This window comes from Nycticebus coucang, chromosome 5 (genome assembly GCF_027406575.1).
Source record: "Nycticebus coucang isolate mNycCou1 chromosome 5, mNycCou1.pri, whole genome shotgun sequence".
NCBI classification, from domain to species: Eukaryota; Metazoa; Chordata; class Mammalia; order Primates; family Lorisidae; genus Nycticebus; species Nycticebus coucang.
Genome location: NC_069784.1, coordinates 99500391 through 99517924, shown reverse-complemented (window position 1 = coordinate 99517924; position 17534 = coordinate 99500391). Strand labels below are relative to the sequence as shown.

Genomic DNA, 17534 nt, shown 5'->3' with positions numbered 1-17534 from the left:
GGGACAGATATGGACTAATGTCCACAGAAGAGCACATTTTCCCACAGGAGTCTTTCTTGATGTCACTCTACTGTGAGCATTCACACAGGTCACAAACATCTTAATATTTTGTACCCACTCCGGTCTATCCACATAGCACTTCCTCAGACTATCTTGTGGCCAATTTTCTGATCGTGTTCCTTTGAGGTCTCTAACCATTCACCCAAACACTACACAGTGAACATGGATCAGGGTAGACTCATGTATTTGGCCCTTTTTTCATCCAGGAAAAAAACAGACAACCAGGTGTACTGCTCTGAGCATTTCCCTTAGCATCGTCCTTTGGGGTTCTCTGTATTGAGTGACATCCCTGCAGCCTTCCACTTCCGAGTGATGCTGGCATATTGTGCAGAATGACCTAAAAACTGGACCTCAAATTTTATTCATCCTTAGTCAGTTGGTCATAGGAAGCTCTCCATGAGACCAAGGGACAGGTTGAGGATGGAGAAAGCAAGAAGGCAGAAATAGGAGTGATGAGCCTCTGTGATACTTGCTCCTAAACTGACAAGTGCCTTCGAGACCTGCCTGAGCCCTGCTACGTACCACTTTCTTTTGTCAATGGAGTGTTGTCGTACATACATTGAGTTGGCTTGGGTCCTAACACTTGGTTTGTGATAGGTAGCACATGTGAATGACGGTCAAACTTTTAGTTGCTTGTATCTTCGCTAGCAGTAAGCCAGAAGCTGTTTTTGGTATTTTTTTTTAATTTTTTTATTAAATCATAACTGTATACAATGATATGATTATGGGGCATCATACACTCACTTCATATACCATTTGACACATTTTTATCACAGTGGTTAACATAGTTTTTTTTTTTTTTTTAGGAGAGTTTTCTGCAGAGGAGGCAAAGCTTTGCTTCAAAATTATGAAAGCTTCATGCTAGGATTTACTTGTAAGGATAGTTTCCACATAGCATCTTTATCTATCGCTGACACTTCGGACACCTTAATACAGCCCAAGTTGTAGAGTGGCTTCTATGGCAGCTTGGACCTCATACAGAGCCTTCCATTGCTCTGATCCTGCTCAAAATTGGCAGCAGTCTTTAGAGATATTTGGTAAACGTGTCAGCATAATAGGTCAAATGAAATCTACAAAGCCAAAGAGCCCCACGAGGTGTTATGCCTCTTTCTTAGACACACATGGAGCCAGATGCGATAATTTATCCTTTGCCTTCAAAGAGATTTGTTGACACGCCCCAGACCAAGTTCACCAAGACGGCAAGCCCCTGAGCTTTGGTGTGGTGTTTCTCTATTCTACATACCCTTGCATTTCTAAGATGATGAGTTTTCATCTTACATGTTGTGATAAGACTAGCCTCTTCAGAAGTATCAACACTAATAAAGAAAAACTAAATGATAGTGAACAGGATCTTCAAACCAGCCATCAAGTAATGTTTTGAAAGAAAGCAGACCTTGTTCTGTGTACCCTTAATGAATCCCCAACAATAAAAAAAAAAAAAAGAAAGAAAGAAGAAAAAAAAAAAAGAAAGCAGAACACTAAGATAAGAAATGGAACTAAAAGCGAAAGTCCTAATAGCAATTTGAAAGGAAAAGTAGGTCTGCTGGGCAAGAATCACTAAATTAGGATAAGAAATTATCCCCCCACATCAAAGAGAGAATGCTGCATTCAGCACTAGTTCTAAAGAGCTTTTATCTTCTATTTTTTTCCCCTTGCTTTTAGCCTTGGTGTCTCTTCTACTTTCAACCTAAATGCTGAATCTGATCAATTATTCTCGCTAAAATATACCCAGTTCTAATGCCTCTCTGCTGCCTCCAAGATAAAAGGCACACATCTTATCACCCAAAGGCTCCCACCTATTTTCACAGCTCTGGCTATAACTCTTCACCTCATGCAACTTGTTCTCAGGTCATGATAAATTTCTCACCTTTCCCAGAAGAAATGTATTGTGTTTTCTTAACTTCTAGTTATCCCAGTGCTTCTGCTGGGATGACCTTCCTCTGCTTCTCTTGGATTACTCGGTGTATCCTGAAGACTCAATTCAAATACCCTTTCTTGACTTCCTTGCGTCCCCCAGCATGTGAATTGGTTCCATCTCCAGGTTACCCGCAGCACACAGTCCATACCGACCTCACACAGACAGTGCTGCTGTTCTATCTCCCTGTGCCCATCTCAGTGACGAGAACATAGGAGGAGGATAACAAACATTTGATCAGTAAATCAACGAGTAGATTTACTACCCTCTGGTTTTTCCAAATCCCTTACTGTAGCTTCCTATCTATTTACCTGTAATTTGCTGTTAATTTTACTTAAACCCTTCAAGAGAGAATTTATTTTTCCAAAATAGCTGTTAAAGCAATTACCCAAGTCACTAATAGAATGCCCTATCGAATTTATTTTTTTTAGAGATCACTTAGAAAAGTTCGAAACGTAGTGTTTAATTAGCTGATACTTTTGGTGTCCCAACCTTGCATGAATTGCCATATAAGAAAGGGAAAGAATTGACCTGTTAATTAAATTATTGGTCTTCTTTTTATAGTTTACTCTGTTAAAGTTATGTACTTATCCCAGAGCAATATAGAGAGCCTTCAATTAAAGTTCTTTTTATTTTACAGACCAGATGTGTGAACTTTGATAAATAACCCCATGACTGCTCAATTATCTTTCCACTGTAAAATGAAGATAATAATTCTGGCCCATCTTAAAGGTTACTGAAAACGTGAGATTTTAAAGTGAGTGCAAGTATTATTTAAATGCAGGCCTTATGAGTCTCCTGTGCCTAATGAACATATTGTTGGTACATTTAGAGAGGGATTGCATGAACATCCTCTGTGCTCTATGATTTATTTCACAGTATCTCTATCAACCTGCACAATGTCTGAACAAAACAGAAGCTTAGTTAACACATATTTATTTATTTATTTTTTGTTAACACATATTTAAATGTTTACATTTCAAAGCAAGTCATTGAGACAATGCCTGGAAAATTCAGGAATCTTTGTTTTATAGGTGTAATTAATTATTTGTTCTATCATTATTGTAGGTTAATATGTTACTTGCATAAGAAAGAAAGATGTAGTTTGTAGTTACCATAATGTAGTCTATTAGTCCTTGTATATAGGCTAAATTACAGCCCAGGTAAATCCTAACTCTTTTAATATAGAATAAATTGGTAAATTTAAGGGATCTAAGAAGTGTTAAAATTTCTGCTGATTTTTTTTTTGTGAGGACTATAAATCCCCACTTATGCCTGTTTACCTATGAATGCAAATGTCCACTAGAATACCAGAATATACTAACAATCTATTTTCCCTAAATTAGAAGCACCTGTGTTGCTTTGCTCTCATCCTGTGCGTGTGAAGAGCTCCAACCTCCCGCTGGCCTGACAGCTGCTTTCAATAGCAGAGTGTTGCAGCTATAATTGTGGTGGCAGTGGTGGCAATACGGCTGGACTTCAAGGGAGAATCATCCTACCATTTAACATTTTTTCCTGTCCTCAAACCTCACTTTTATCTTGCCTTATATTCATAGTTCCATTCTTTATGGAGACAACTACAAACAAGATTCCTTAAAAACTAAACATGTTCATTCATTTCACAAAGGTTTACTGCATTCCTAACATGTGTGAAATCTGGTCATATACAGAAGAATGAAGGGTGCAGTGAAAACTCAGGGAGGCAGACCTGACCTGTGATCAGTCTGAATCCAAAGGGGAAGAAGAGGCAAAAGCACCTAATTTCAAAGGGAAGCATCAGGAAAGTCTTTTCAGAGATGGCATTCGGGCAATTCTGAGAGGAGAGTGCACCCAGCTAATATATTCAGGAATTAGTACACTGTGGTAGCCACATACATTTAAGACTCAGGGTATCTATCTACTTTGTGGGTCCTGAAAACTTTTAGTAATTTAGACTCTTGAAAGAAAATGTTTACAGATGAGCAGAGCACAGGCCAGTCAGGACAGTGTGGGGATAAGTGGAGAGCTGTCAAGTCAGATCAACCATGCTATTTACCTCCTGATGGGCTTGAAATGACTAGATTCATCAAGAACAAATCATAGTACCATAATTTGAGCAGGAAGAGTTTAGTATAAAGACTCACTAAGTATAACGGGGGACTGGAGTAATCAAGGATTAGCTAGTAAGAAGTAAAAAGGACTCTAGTAAGTATAGGAATAGCAGGTATAAGGATGAGATAGAGCTCAAGGATGAACCTAGATCACCAGCGCCTCACGGTCCAACTCTCCCCCCAAAGGCAAAGATCTAGACCTCGCTGGAGAAGGCACAGGAGCGGCTCCCTAATGCAGAGAGGATGGTGATGGTGCACTTTTGCGGCTTGCAGAAATACACCCGCAGGATGCTAGGGGAAGCTCTTCCTCGGGAGATGGCTCACAGGAGTCACGCTGTTATGAAACTGCCTGATGGGGAGATGCTGAGGAAGCTGCTGGCTGCTGGGCTCTGTAGCCAGGCATGAAATGCTACTGCAGTGGGAAGAGCCCAGCACTGGAGCAGCTACTCATGCTTTAGACTCCTGATAAAAGGAGCTCACTGGATCCAGGAAGGAAAGCCCCTTCCTCCTGCAGTATCTCATCAATGTCCCCAGTTTCAAAGCTTGACACTGTGCCAGCTGTGAAGAAAAACGTTCAATTGGCCCATCTTTATTTTTACAGAGCAGGTAAAAAGGGTGAATTTAGAATTGAGAAATGGAGAGGGAAGAAAACTGACACAATATCAAGAATGAACAAAAAGCTCAGGAATTGGCACCATCTGTATACTGGCAGAGAAGGCAGAGGCTAAACACAGAGGATTGGTGTAAAGTTATTTTAAGGAGTAATAAGATGGAAAGCATCCTTCTGTCACATTCTGCAGCAAGGTGACTGCCTTCTTTCAACCCAGAAGTACTGGAATCTCATGTTTTGAAGACAAAATATTATAGACGGTCTTTGGACTGGGAGATTCCAAGCACAATGTGAAAATTGTGCAAAAAAAAAGTGGACACACACATAGTGAATACTGAATGCCGAGACCTCTGTATTCTTCTGTTGTAGATTCCAGAAGACTAACTCAATGTTAACAACTTTTTAGCTCCCTGCACATAAAATGAGAAGACAAAGATAAGACACATCTGAAGAAGTCTCCAATATGATCAGTAGAGAAAAAAACCAAAAATTGAATAAAAAGATCTAGAGGGAGGAAAAGTTCAAATGTTCTCAGAGAAATAAAAAAAAAAAAAATCACATCCGTGAAACAAAACAGGAGGCTAAATCAAAAAGGGATATTTGTAAAACAAACAAAATGAACATGATAAAAAGCATGGTGGCAGAGACAAAAAACTCTATGTAGTGATTACAGATATTGTCAAAGAAATCATCTGGTCACTAGAGTACAAAGAGATCGGAAATGGGAAAAAAGATGAGAAACTAAGATAGTCCAGAGGACTATCACAGAAGATATCACAGAAGATTCAACAACAGAAATCAGATTAAACATAGACAAAATAATTCAAGAAACATTTCCCAGCACTGAAAGACATGAGTTTTCTGTTAAAACGTGCCCATTATGTGACAGCAGTGAAGAGGAAATATAGATGCACACTTAGGCCAATTAGTGAAATTTCACGATAACAGATAATCTTGAAGAGAAAAATAAAAAGCAGCTAGAATGTCATGCAGAAAAAAGGCATCAAATGAACTTCAGGCATCTCAAAAGTATTACCAATCTCTAGAAGGGAATCAAGGAATACCTTTAAAAAATCACAAAGAAAGAAATCTTTTCAGCATAGAAATTGATGTCCAGCCTACCAGCGTTATGGTAAAAGAAAGACACTTTCTGGTTTGGAAATTCTCAAATACTGTATTTCCCACACAGGCCTTCTCAGGAAATAAAAGATATGCTACAATAAAATAAGAGAGTAAACAAGAAAGAAGAGGAGATCAAGGACACAGCACTCCCAAATCAGAAAAAAATCAAGAGAATTCTTAGAGCGGCAAGGAAGGAATGCTCCCAGGCAAGTGTTTTACGGTGTCTCTGAAGAGCAATTTATTCAAATAGAAAAAGAAAAGTGATCTCCAGATGTTTGAATCCATAAAAAACAATTTATGGATTACCCCATAAGAATATTCTGTGGGAAATTGGTACTGAAAGACTGTGGGAAGGATATGAAAAATTAGCAGAATGAAATCAATCTAATGAAGAAGCAAGGCTGTCATTAATTTCAAAAAAAAGGACAGAAGGAAATGTAATTTTATTAAACTTCTACAATGCTCAGCCATAAATATTATTTGCATAGTCATAATAATGTAAGCAATGAATATAGATTTAAATGAAATCTTTTAGCATCACTCTACTGTAGGAAATAGGAAGGGGGAGTAGAGAGGGAAGTTTCATGGTGCCAGATACTCAACCAACATATTAGAAAGGCAATAGAGAGAGAGCATCTAAAGTGGAATAGTCAAAATGTATCATTTAGAAATATGGTAACACAGCAAGAAGGACCCTTGGAGTCAAAAGCGATTGCCTCTGCGAAAGAGAACTGGAGAAGGGTTAGGCAGAAAATAACCATAGTTTGTTACATGTCACTTTTGTCTATTTGACTTATAAATTATGAATGTGCATGTATTACTTTTTAAAAAATAAAACCAATTTTAAAAGGACAAGTGAACATATTGATTTTTTTTATATATATATTCACACCCATTAAACCAGTATGTGTAAAGAACTGACTGTGTGTCCATCTCAGTGCTGGGCCCTGGGCATGAAACTGGAGTAAGAAAGGGTCTCCAACCTCAGGGAGCTCATGACGTTAGAGGACCATGGAGAGATGGTGAGAAAAACATGAATAAATACATTAGAGGACATTGCCATAAATGTTGGACATATGGTATGAATTGCAGCATGGGAAATTCAATTGCCTAAGAGAAATACAGGCAGAAAAAATGTGGACAATCAATGGTTTAAAAGAGGTTGCTCAAGCAGAATACCATATCATCTCTTTAATCATACCGTTTCCCTAAAAATAAGAGTCTTATTTTTAGGTGTGCTCCCAAAGATGCGCTAGGTCTTATTTTCAGGGGACGTCTTATCTTTCCTGTGAGTAGGTCTTATTTTAGGAGGATGTCTTATTTGGGGGGAAACAGGGTAGTAGTAACACTATTTTTTTTTTCACTATCTTTTCTGTATGACACACATAGGGAGTCTATTACCTACATCCTTTGATGTAATCCTCCTAATTTTAATGGGGCAACTCCTATTAGACTTATTTCAAAGATGACTTGAATGATAGCACTTTGAAGACTAGAAGAACTTCACATGGGTATGAATGGCTCACACATGATTCAGCCTCCTAGAGAGGGAATACGCTAGATTACCTTCTCGACTGTGATTCAACAATACATTTCTTTCCGTGGGTTGCAGTCAAGAAAAGTTGGAAAGTAACTGGTGTAGGGCACCAGAATCTCACAATGTTTTTGAAATGGACCTGTGTGCTAGAAGACAAGATGACTTTCGTCATAGGAAGCACTAATCTAAAAAATGGGTTGTGACTATGTATTACATATAGTTACCAAGGAAAGTATTTGTTTCCTTGCCTTTAGATAAACTTTAAATTTCCATGTGAATCAATTCAGAACACAATCAAAATAGGCTTAAATATTCTCTTCCTTTGTAATTTTCAAAATGCTAATATTATTGTCCCCTTAAATATATTCTGAATAATGTAATCCAAACTTTAGATACCTAAGTCCCTTTCCCTGCCAATTCAGTCATTGTGTGCTTGCTATATTCGTCTCTTTATAACCTAAAATAAAGGATGTCTCTTTATAACCTAAAACAGAAGAATAAAATGCAATGCTTAACTCTATTTTGTCTTATTCTGCCATCCTATTATCGAAGTACTTTGAATAGTACCTTCACGTGATCTGTATAACTATCACAATACTGCATTCTAAATTGAAATGCAGTAACAGAAGCTATAAATATTAGATGTCTTTTCCTCCTATTATTCTCTATGTGTGCTTTCCATTTTGGTGTCAGATGACCATTTTGAAAAGAGTAGGATGAGATTTCATATTTGCGAAGAGATTTATGTTTTATAATGCTTTAGAAACGTTTGGGGAAATTAAGTGTTCAGCTGTTGAAAGTCTATAAATCATTACTCAAATTCTAGAAGCTTTTAAAATCCTCAGTGTGAAACCTTATTTTCATATTTAAAAATTCACTGCGAATTTATTTATTGCTTTGACCAGAAAATGAGTCAAGTGTTGCCTTTAAGTTATTGTAATTCCCAGGCGTGTTTCAAATTAGCCATGTCAAAACAGGTCTGTTAAAGCAAATTACCCTTGCTTTCTTCTTTTACAAAACATTTCCAAATCTGGAAGGAAAGAGATCTAATAGAATAATGGTAACAAGGTTCCTGTTCTCAAAAATATGAATGGTAAATAACATGTTCTACAGGTGCACATAGATCTATTTTATGAATTTAGCTTTGCTATTCACTGACGTAAAGCTGACTATACATATAAAAAAGTACATCATAAAAGATGCAAGGGTGCAGTCATGAGCTCTTCCTCCCCAGCATCCCTGGTCCGAGAGCAGCTGCTGTTTTCTATCATATGCTCTGTGGAAAGCCTCATTTCTCCTACCGTCATGCAGCTCTTTAAGGAAAAGTCTCCTTCTCTTATTTGTCTTTTTATTTCCCAAAGTACCTAGCTCTGATTTGGCACATATTTAGCATTTGATGAATTAATAATATTACAGTTTTAAAAATGTCATCCTAGAGTCCAAATGGGATGTATCAATTTTTTTGAAAATAATATCTGTCCATTTAAAAATATCTGAAAACCACTAAAGTTAAAAAAAATTGAATGAACTGCAGTTTCTTCATGTGAATTTATCAGAGGAAATGTTTTAAAATAATACCCCTTATTTACTTTTTTCCTGTTTGTCGCTATTTTCTTTTCTTTTCTTTTTCTTTTTTTTTTTTTGTTCCCCAGAAACTAGGTCACCCAAACTGGAACATAGCAGAGCAATCTTAACTCACTGCAGTCTCCAGCTCCTGATCTCAAGCCTCCTTCAGGAGCTGAGCCCATAGGCATGAACCACCACACCCCTGGTTTTCATGTTGTTATTATTTTTTTCTTGCCTGTTATTTTTAAATCAGTTATAATACACACTACATGAAATATTACGTACCTATTTAACTGTACGTAATATTTCATGTAGTGTGTATTATAACATCCTTTTGTTTTGAGGCATAAATTTTCTTGCAAACTGAGCTGAGGCTACAAACCATGCCCGGCCCTCCCTGTGTTTTTAAAATGTGATACATTACTTTGAAGATAAAAGTGTGGTAAGTGAACTGGTGATGAGACCACAGCTCAAGGTGTAGATTTTAGGATGTATTGTGTCCAACCAAAAGACACTCATGCTATCTATAGCTCTAAAGGGCAAATTCTTTGAGTTAATTAGAGATTATTAGCAGTTTTTTTCTCCATTTTTCTATTCTGAGCATTCAAAAAACTTACCTTCTCCAGAAGAGGAAGAAATTCATAGCTGTAAACAGCTGAGGACAAAATTGGCCCTGGTGTTGACACTAAGTCACACTAAGCCTCCCCCTATTTACAGAATGCATCCATTAAAGCAGAATGATCCTTTAAGATAAGACAAGATGCCTGCTCTGGGATTTCACAGCCCATGGGGAGACCCCTGGGCTGTGCATGTGAGTACCTGGGGCCATCTCTCCAGGCTCTACCCCTTTCCCGCGCACAACCCATTAAACACCTCACTGTCCTAGATGCCCATCTCTTTGCTTGTACTATTCAACTCTCAGGCTCTTTTGAAGATAATAGTTCATTCAGATAATTTTTTATTTGGGTAGGAATGGTAAATCTCTATCCCAATTCTGTCATACACATTACATTTTCCAACATCCAGGCCCTGATCTCGAAACTTCCTTCCAGGTTTCAACCTCAGCCCATCTCCTCAAGCAGGGGAAAGTTCACACGCTATTTGGGAGACGATTTTCACATTGTCAAATGATTGTGGGTTTTATTTAATTTGCTGTATTCAGACAATCTGTCCTATTTTTAAGGTTTTAAAAAAGTTATTGATGTTTTCTTTATGACTATGTATATGACTTTTCACTAAATTTTCATTAGACATTTGAAAAAGTGAAATGTGTATATGGGGCAAGGAAGTTTGTGTAAGGACAGTAATTTGAGAACTTGAACACATAGTTTAAATTTCAATGCTGAATTTATTATTGGTGTTACTGCCCTATTAAAATTTACCTTGTGATTATCTACTTACAGATTCTTTTTGTATTTCAAAGTATTTTCTTTTGTGTCTTTTGATAGATATCATTGTATTACGTATGGATTTCAATATTGATTTGATAATGGTATTTATAAAAAATGTACTAGAGTTTTGCTGGAAAGTTAAGTTCTCAGGGACTATTGTGGTCATTTAACAGAAACAAAATAGAAGTTTGGGAGAGAGTTGTGTGAAATGTATGTATTTCATTGATATAAAATGATACTCTGTATCAGTTTTGGATTCGTTTTGGAGGCAGGTGCCATACATCTCACTGTGGTGAATTAGCCATATATGAGTTTATTTCTCCCCGTGTGACAGGTTGAACGTCCACTGTGCAGAGTGGATACAGCAGGTCAGTAGCACCGCCTCTCTGCTCTGCCACCCTTGGCTCTGGCTCTCATCTCTATGGCATTCTCATCTATTACCTACAAAACATGACTCTGGCAGGAATAAAAAAAAAAAACAGAAAGAAAAGAAAAAAAGCAACTAGGATGAAAAGGTAGCACCTAGATAAGAAAAAGAAAAATTTACCAGCAATCTACAGATTTCTGACTATGTTGCATGGGGTGGAGCTGTTACATGGCCTCCCATATACAAGACAAATTAGAAATTAGATTTTCTTTTAGCAGGCAATAGAACATCTTGAACAAAAACTAAGGTTCTTTTTTTTTTTTTTGAGACAGTCTCACTTTGATGCTCTCAGTGGAGTGCTATGATATCATAGCTCACAGCAACCTCAAATCCATGGGCTCAAGTGATCCTCTTAATTTTTTGTTGAATATGAGCTATTTTGTCTTATGAATTACAAAGTATTAAAAAAATTAAGCTGGTCACTTAAAAATCTTTTATTCCCTTCAAGCAATCAACTGTTAATGTTTAATGAACTTAAAGAATGAAGAAATAAACTTAAATTTCAGGTATATTTTTGTGTCTTATTGTTTGGCTTTCAAAATATTCATTATGTCTGGAACAAATAATGCAAACCCAGAGTTTTATCATGAAACAATACTTCTTAAAATGGAAAATTATTTTTCCATTGTACATTAGGATGGAATATAAGGTGTGTAAGTTCTTGAACACGTCCTAGAAAAAGTGCTCTGTACCTTATTGATGAATATCACTATGGCCAGTCCGTAGTGATATTCAAAGTCCTCCCCTTGGGGGACTGTGCACTGATGTGAGCACCTAGTTCATCCTTCAAAGCCATTCTGGAACTCGTTTTATGGAATGGCCATTAAAGCTGTCGTTGTATTACCCTGATGTTCTGAATGTCATCAAAAGGTCTTCCTTCCAATATTTCCTTTATCTTTGGGTAAAAAAAAAAAGTCACCGAGGACCAGAGCTGGTGAGTAGAGAAATACAGTTATTTGCTTACTTGCTAAAAATGCCTTTCCAGCCAGTGTTCATCAGTGAGCTCCTTTTGGACCATTTTTGCACAAACAGTTCTCATGCCAAGATTTTCAGTGAAAATTATCCTAACTCTTTATTGATGTTGATGTTGACCTGATCTGCCATGCTTCTCAAAATCGACTGATGATTTTGATGCACAATTGAACAAATTTTTAAATGTTTTCATCAGATCTATTCTTTACTAGCTGCTTTGACCTCTCTTCATTGATGATGCTTTCTCTACCCTCAGAAAAACATTTAATCCACTTGTACATTGCTGTTTTCTTCATGGCATCATCCTCATAAACTTTGACTAACGTCCAAGAAATCTGTTCACTGCTCTAATTCAAGCTCTTATGTTCTTGCAAAGACACACAACAATAATGAAGGCCACTTAGCAAGACACCGCCATGCATCGTCACAAACACAGCTGTGAGTGGCTGTTGTAAAAGGTTATGAAACCTTACCAAGAAGGTGGCCCAGAGCTGCCAATGTGGGTGCATAGTAGTAAGTTCATGAACTTAATTGTCAGACCTCGTATTTTATAATGCAGTTAACTTTCATTTAAATGTTTTGCTCCTTCTTTCTTCACAAAGAAACATGTGAATTTATGATAAACTAAACTAATTATAAAATTGAAATAGCTTTACTGTTGTCTCAATAAGCATTCCCAAAGACAAGGAATTGCACCACAACTGCTCCACTTACACTTACAAAGACCTCAGTCACAGGGGTGTAAAGTGAATGTGATAGGAAGCCTGAATGAAGCTACTCCATGGGTTGTGCCACCTGCTTAAGGAGGTCCCCTGGTTTCTCACCCCTGGGGCTTGTGTATGGAACATAAATATTTAATGGAGAGAAGTTGCAGGGCTGGGGCTTCACTTCTCCTCCTCCCCCTTCCCAAGCCCAATTTTAAAACAAAGCAAAAAATCCCATTGTTGTCTAAAGCAGTATTTCTTACCTTAGTATCCATGAAAAGGAGATTGGTTAAGGACTTAAAACTGTCCTCTTTTTCTATTAAATATATTAAACACTTTTTTTTTGCAGTTTTTGGCCGGGGCTGGGTTTTAACCTGCCTCCTCTGGCATATGGGGCCAGCGCCCTACTCCTTTGAGCCACAGGTGCCGCCCTTAAACACTTATTTTTATTATCTTTAAGCATTCAAATGCATGTCATTGTGTTAATCTAACTCTTTATTTGTTGTTCTGCTAAATTTTGCTAAAGGTAGCTTATTTTTTCAAGTATTGTTTTAATAGTTTTGTGAACTTATGTTCCTTGAACCTTCATTAACATGACTTCTTCATGGCTTGAGTTTATGTAAAGTATGTATCTCCACAGAGGATGGGTTTGCCAAATTGCCAGTGTTCTGGGTATACTACTAGCTCTAGACCACTTTTACATAAATTTGTGGCTTGGGTTTTTTTTCCAGGCATAAGGGGCATGTGAATCCTGGCCCCAAACCAAAGGGAAGGCTGCTGAGCATTCTTGAAGGAAGAATTTTCATTTCCCTCCACTTCCATCCATAATCAACACCAAGAAAGGTGAGTATCCTTAGTCTCTCCTTTCTCCTGAATAGGATAGTTCATACTCATGTTTTTTGTGAATTCCTGGGTTTACCTCTGGGTCTTGCTCTAATCTCTTTATTTTAAACATTAGCCCAAATGCTCCTGACTCTGATAATCTGCACATTAAAAATACAAAACTTTAAATCACCAAGGTTCAGGCAGATACCCTTAGTACAAATGCTGACTCTAGCACTGCGTTAGACAGAGATTCATAATTTCTTGTTGTTTCTGGTCTTTAAGGAGTTTTCACACTTTTCCTATAACTGCCCTTTTTGTTTAGAAACAGGGTCCTGCTCTGTTGCCCAGGCTGGAGTGCAGTGGCACAATCCTAACTCATGGTAACCTTGACCTCCTGGGCTCAAGCAGTCCTTCCACCTCAACTTCCCAAATAGCTGGAACGATAGGTACATACTACCACACCTAGGTAATTATTGTAATTATTGATAGATGGATGGATGGATGGATGGATTTAATTTTAGGGATGAGGTGTCAATGTTGCCTAGGCTGGTCTCAAACTCCTAGCCTCAGCAGTCCTCTTGCCTCAGTTTCCCAAAGCCTTGGATTACAGGTGTGAGTTACTGCACCTGGGCTAGTTACACATCTTTTTTTTATTTCATAATTTTTAATTTTTTTTTTTTTAGACAGAGTCTCACTATGTTGTCCTAGTTCAAGTGTCATAGCATCACAGCTCACAGCAACCTCCAACTCTTGGGCTTAAGTGATTCTCCTGCCTCAGCCTCCTAAGTAGCTGGGACTACAGGCACCTGCCACAATGGCCAGCCAGCTATTTTTTGGTTATAATTGTCATTGTTTGGCAGGTCCAGGCTGGGTTTGAACCTACCAGCTTCAGTGTACGTGGCTGGCGCCCTAGCGGCTAAGCTACAGGTGCCAAGCCTAATTACACATTTTTTTTTTTTTTTTTTTGGCCGGGGCTGGGTTTGAACGAACCTGCCACCTTCAGCACATGGGGCCGGCAACCTACTCCTTTGAGCCACAGGAGCCTCCCTAGTTACATAATTTTTAAAAAATATTTTATCCAGTAATTTTGTTGTTCTTTCACTCTGGGATCCAAGTTGAAGGAGAATAACTTCTGTGTGATTTGTATTTTTCAAAGCAGAGAGCAAGAGCAAAAGAGCTGGTGAAACCTCACAATGAAAGCCTTCTGCTGAGAGTGGTGTCACCTCTGATCACAGGTCATTGGCTAAAACAAGTCACATGACTGATCCTGATCTAAATGATATGGGAAAGTATGCTCTTCCCAAAGAAAGCACTGTATGCACAATGGAGAGAGATATAGGATCCTCTGGCAGGGCAGGGAAGGATGAGCGGCTGGTAACAATAATACTACCTGCCACAACAGGGATCACGGTGGAAGAGTGAATCTGGGGAGGAAGAAGATGTGCTCACGTCAGGCATGCTATGCTTGAAAGGTCTAGGAGACATTTAAGCAAAGATGCTACATAAGCAATGGATATGTAGATGGCCCAGAAGTTTAGAACAAATATCTGAAAGGGAGGTATATATTTTAGAACAATTAACACTAAAATGGTAGTTAAAATCTCATGGAAGTAAATGCAATCTTTCAGAGACAAGAGGCTACACTTGCTATTTGGACATTGACATTCACATTCTTCCAGTTTTCTTTCATAATATAGCTGTGCCGGTCTTTCATTTTCTAATTTTTTATGGAGGCATAAATGTCAAGAAATATTTCTATACTATAAGGAAAACAATAGCCCAAGTGTGATACTTGATAACTGAAACTTAGACTCAGTTTTTGAAGGATACTAAAGGGAGTGACAGGTGGAAGAGACGGGTATGTCCTGTCCAAAGGGGCATCTGGCACACAGCTCCAGGCAACTATCGCTTAATGGAAAGCCCAACCGAGGTGGTCCAGACAGTTCAGGTTTTCAGGAAAAGCTAGACACAGACTTAGTGGATAATCTCCAAATTGTTAAATATTGAATCAACTTATTTCCCAGTACTGACAGAGCCAAAAAATAATCATTATTATCATAACACACTCTCTGTAGGCCACATTTGATCTGTGAAGTCTCTGATACAGAGTGAGAAGAGAACAAAGAAAGAAATTTGGTAACATTTCAGTATTAAACAGTAAAAGACAAACCCTCTAAGGACATTGGTTGGAGAAGTATGAAAGGACAAGAGTCACAGATCCCAAGAATATTCCTGAATATTTCAAGAAGAACTTAATCTGGTTATTTTAAGATATCGGTGTCCTATTTCTCAGCCATGCACAAAATAAAATGCATTTTATATTACTTGAACTAAAAATATAGTCCTCTGAGACGCTGATGTGTTAGGATACCACTACAATTTTTGAAAGGTTAAGACATGACCTGGAAAGTGTCTTCATTGCAAGTCTTTATATATTTATAAACCAAGACATTTTACTTACCATAGTTGTGCAAAATGTTTGTCTTTCAAGTGCACAAAATATACAATGATGTCTATAACTAAATACAACAGAAATGTGAAAAAACGTTATATAGCATGGTAAAATTTTATTTTTTTAATAATAGTTTAAAGCCAGAAAATATAACACAATTTGTGCTAAATCATTTTTAAAGCTATTTTTAAAGACATAACTATGTCTGAGCATCCAGGCATTTCTAACAAACATGCTAAATTTAGACAGGAAGTGCATTGAGAGAGACAGACACGCTTTCAAGGAATCTTAAATGAAGGGTAGTGTTTTCTGAGCAACTGAACTCAGTTGCTGAACACTGATCACTTAATTGCATAAATGTTATTTGAACCATAGTAAATAAAGCAATGCCCCATTAAATGAATATTTATTCCAGGTTTTCAGAGCCAATATTCCCTAAGACAAGGTGAACTTTATAGTTAAATGAACTGTTTCAAAAGGAAAACGCATTATATTGGTGGTGAAGATTCTAAAATAAAGAACTAGAAAAGAAGAGAGAGGGGAAAGGAACAGAAACTTTAGGAAAATAATTTTGATTATTAAAGGCTCTTTCAGCCATGATCTCTAAATTCAAAAGACTTGACACTTGAAATAAAGCCTCAAAATTAAATTTTTCATTCATTCCTACAAAATCTACCACAAAAGGCAACAAATGTAGGCCCACCCTCTTGCGCTAGGAATAAAAAGAAAATCCTTGTAAGTATGTACCTCATTAGCATGCCTCCAAACATTATGTATAGTTATCTGTTTTAACACCTAAAAAAATATTTGGAGGAACTTTAATAACATCCATTGGAATCAACTTATTATCATTACCATTGGAATCAACTTATTATCATTACCAGAAACAGTAACACAGTTGATCATGTTTGGCTAAATATAATAGAAATCTCTTTGGGTTTTGTTTGTTTTGGTCTACCCGTATTATTTCCCCCTCTCCTATATTTGTTTAGTGTTGGAGTCCCAATTTTCTTTTTTTTTTTTTTTTTTTTTACTGTAGAATTATCTTTTTATTTTGGGTAAAAACCCACAGTCATTTTGGGGAGCTGTAATTAAGATTTAACAGCATTATAATTCTAATAAATAACTTAAATATCCTTGTGAGATAAATATAGTAATATTTTATGGGTATTTTGGAACCCGACAGTATTAAGACTACAAATCACACTAGCCTACATCTATCACCAATGACTCATACTGTTTCTTTCTAATGAATTGACCATTACATTTCCAAAGTTCTGAAATGGCCAACAGACCATAGAAAGATAATTCTTTAGGCTCCTGCTTGAAACCAACAGCTTTAGCAAACTGCTGGCCTTGATTCAGGGCCAACCCAATTTTCTTTAGAATATTATCTGTTCCCCATGCTAGCCTGGGAAATAAGGAGTTAAAAATCAGTGCCCCACCTTCTTGACCTTAGAAGGGCACGTGACATGGACTGATCCGATCTCCATAGCCCTCCATTGCCCCAGGAAAAAGCAGAATGGGCAACACTACAGCTAGGCTAGGCTATTCACTCTGCTTTGTAATTCCCCCAAATAAACAATTTCATTTTTTGGAGGGCAGGGGACAATACTAACCAGGTTAACATAAACCTTCCTGAAAGAAGCCAGCGGTAGAGGAAAAGAAAAAAAGCTAAAACATTAAAAAAAGGGATAGAAAAAGGAAACTCCTGAAAACCTTATTTAAATGCCTGGATCCAGTCATCCTGAAATGCAAAATAAATTCCTTTATTTTCTTAAGCTAGTTTGAATTGAGTTTTAAGAAAAGAAAATATTGGGCAGTGCCTGTGGCTCAAAGGAGTAGAGTGCCGGCCCCATATAC

At 37.4% G+C, this 17534-nt stretch overlaps 1 non-coding gene across 1 annotated transcript; it reads right to left on the bottom strand.

Annotated features, from left to right (window-relative positions):
* Positions 1 to 16905: 16905 nt before the first annotated feature.
* Positions 16906 to 17042, bottom strand: LOC128587031 (small nucleolar RNA SNORA2/SNORA34 family). The gene has a single exon (XR_008380463.1). It is a non-coding gene; the product is annotated as a small nucleolar RNA SNORA2/SNORA34 family (small nucleolar RNA).
* Between the last annotated feature and the right edge of the window lie 492 nt (positions 17043 to 17534).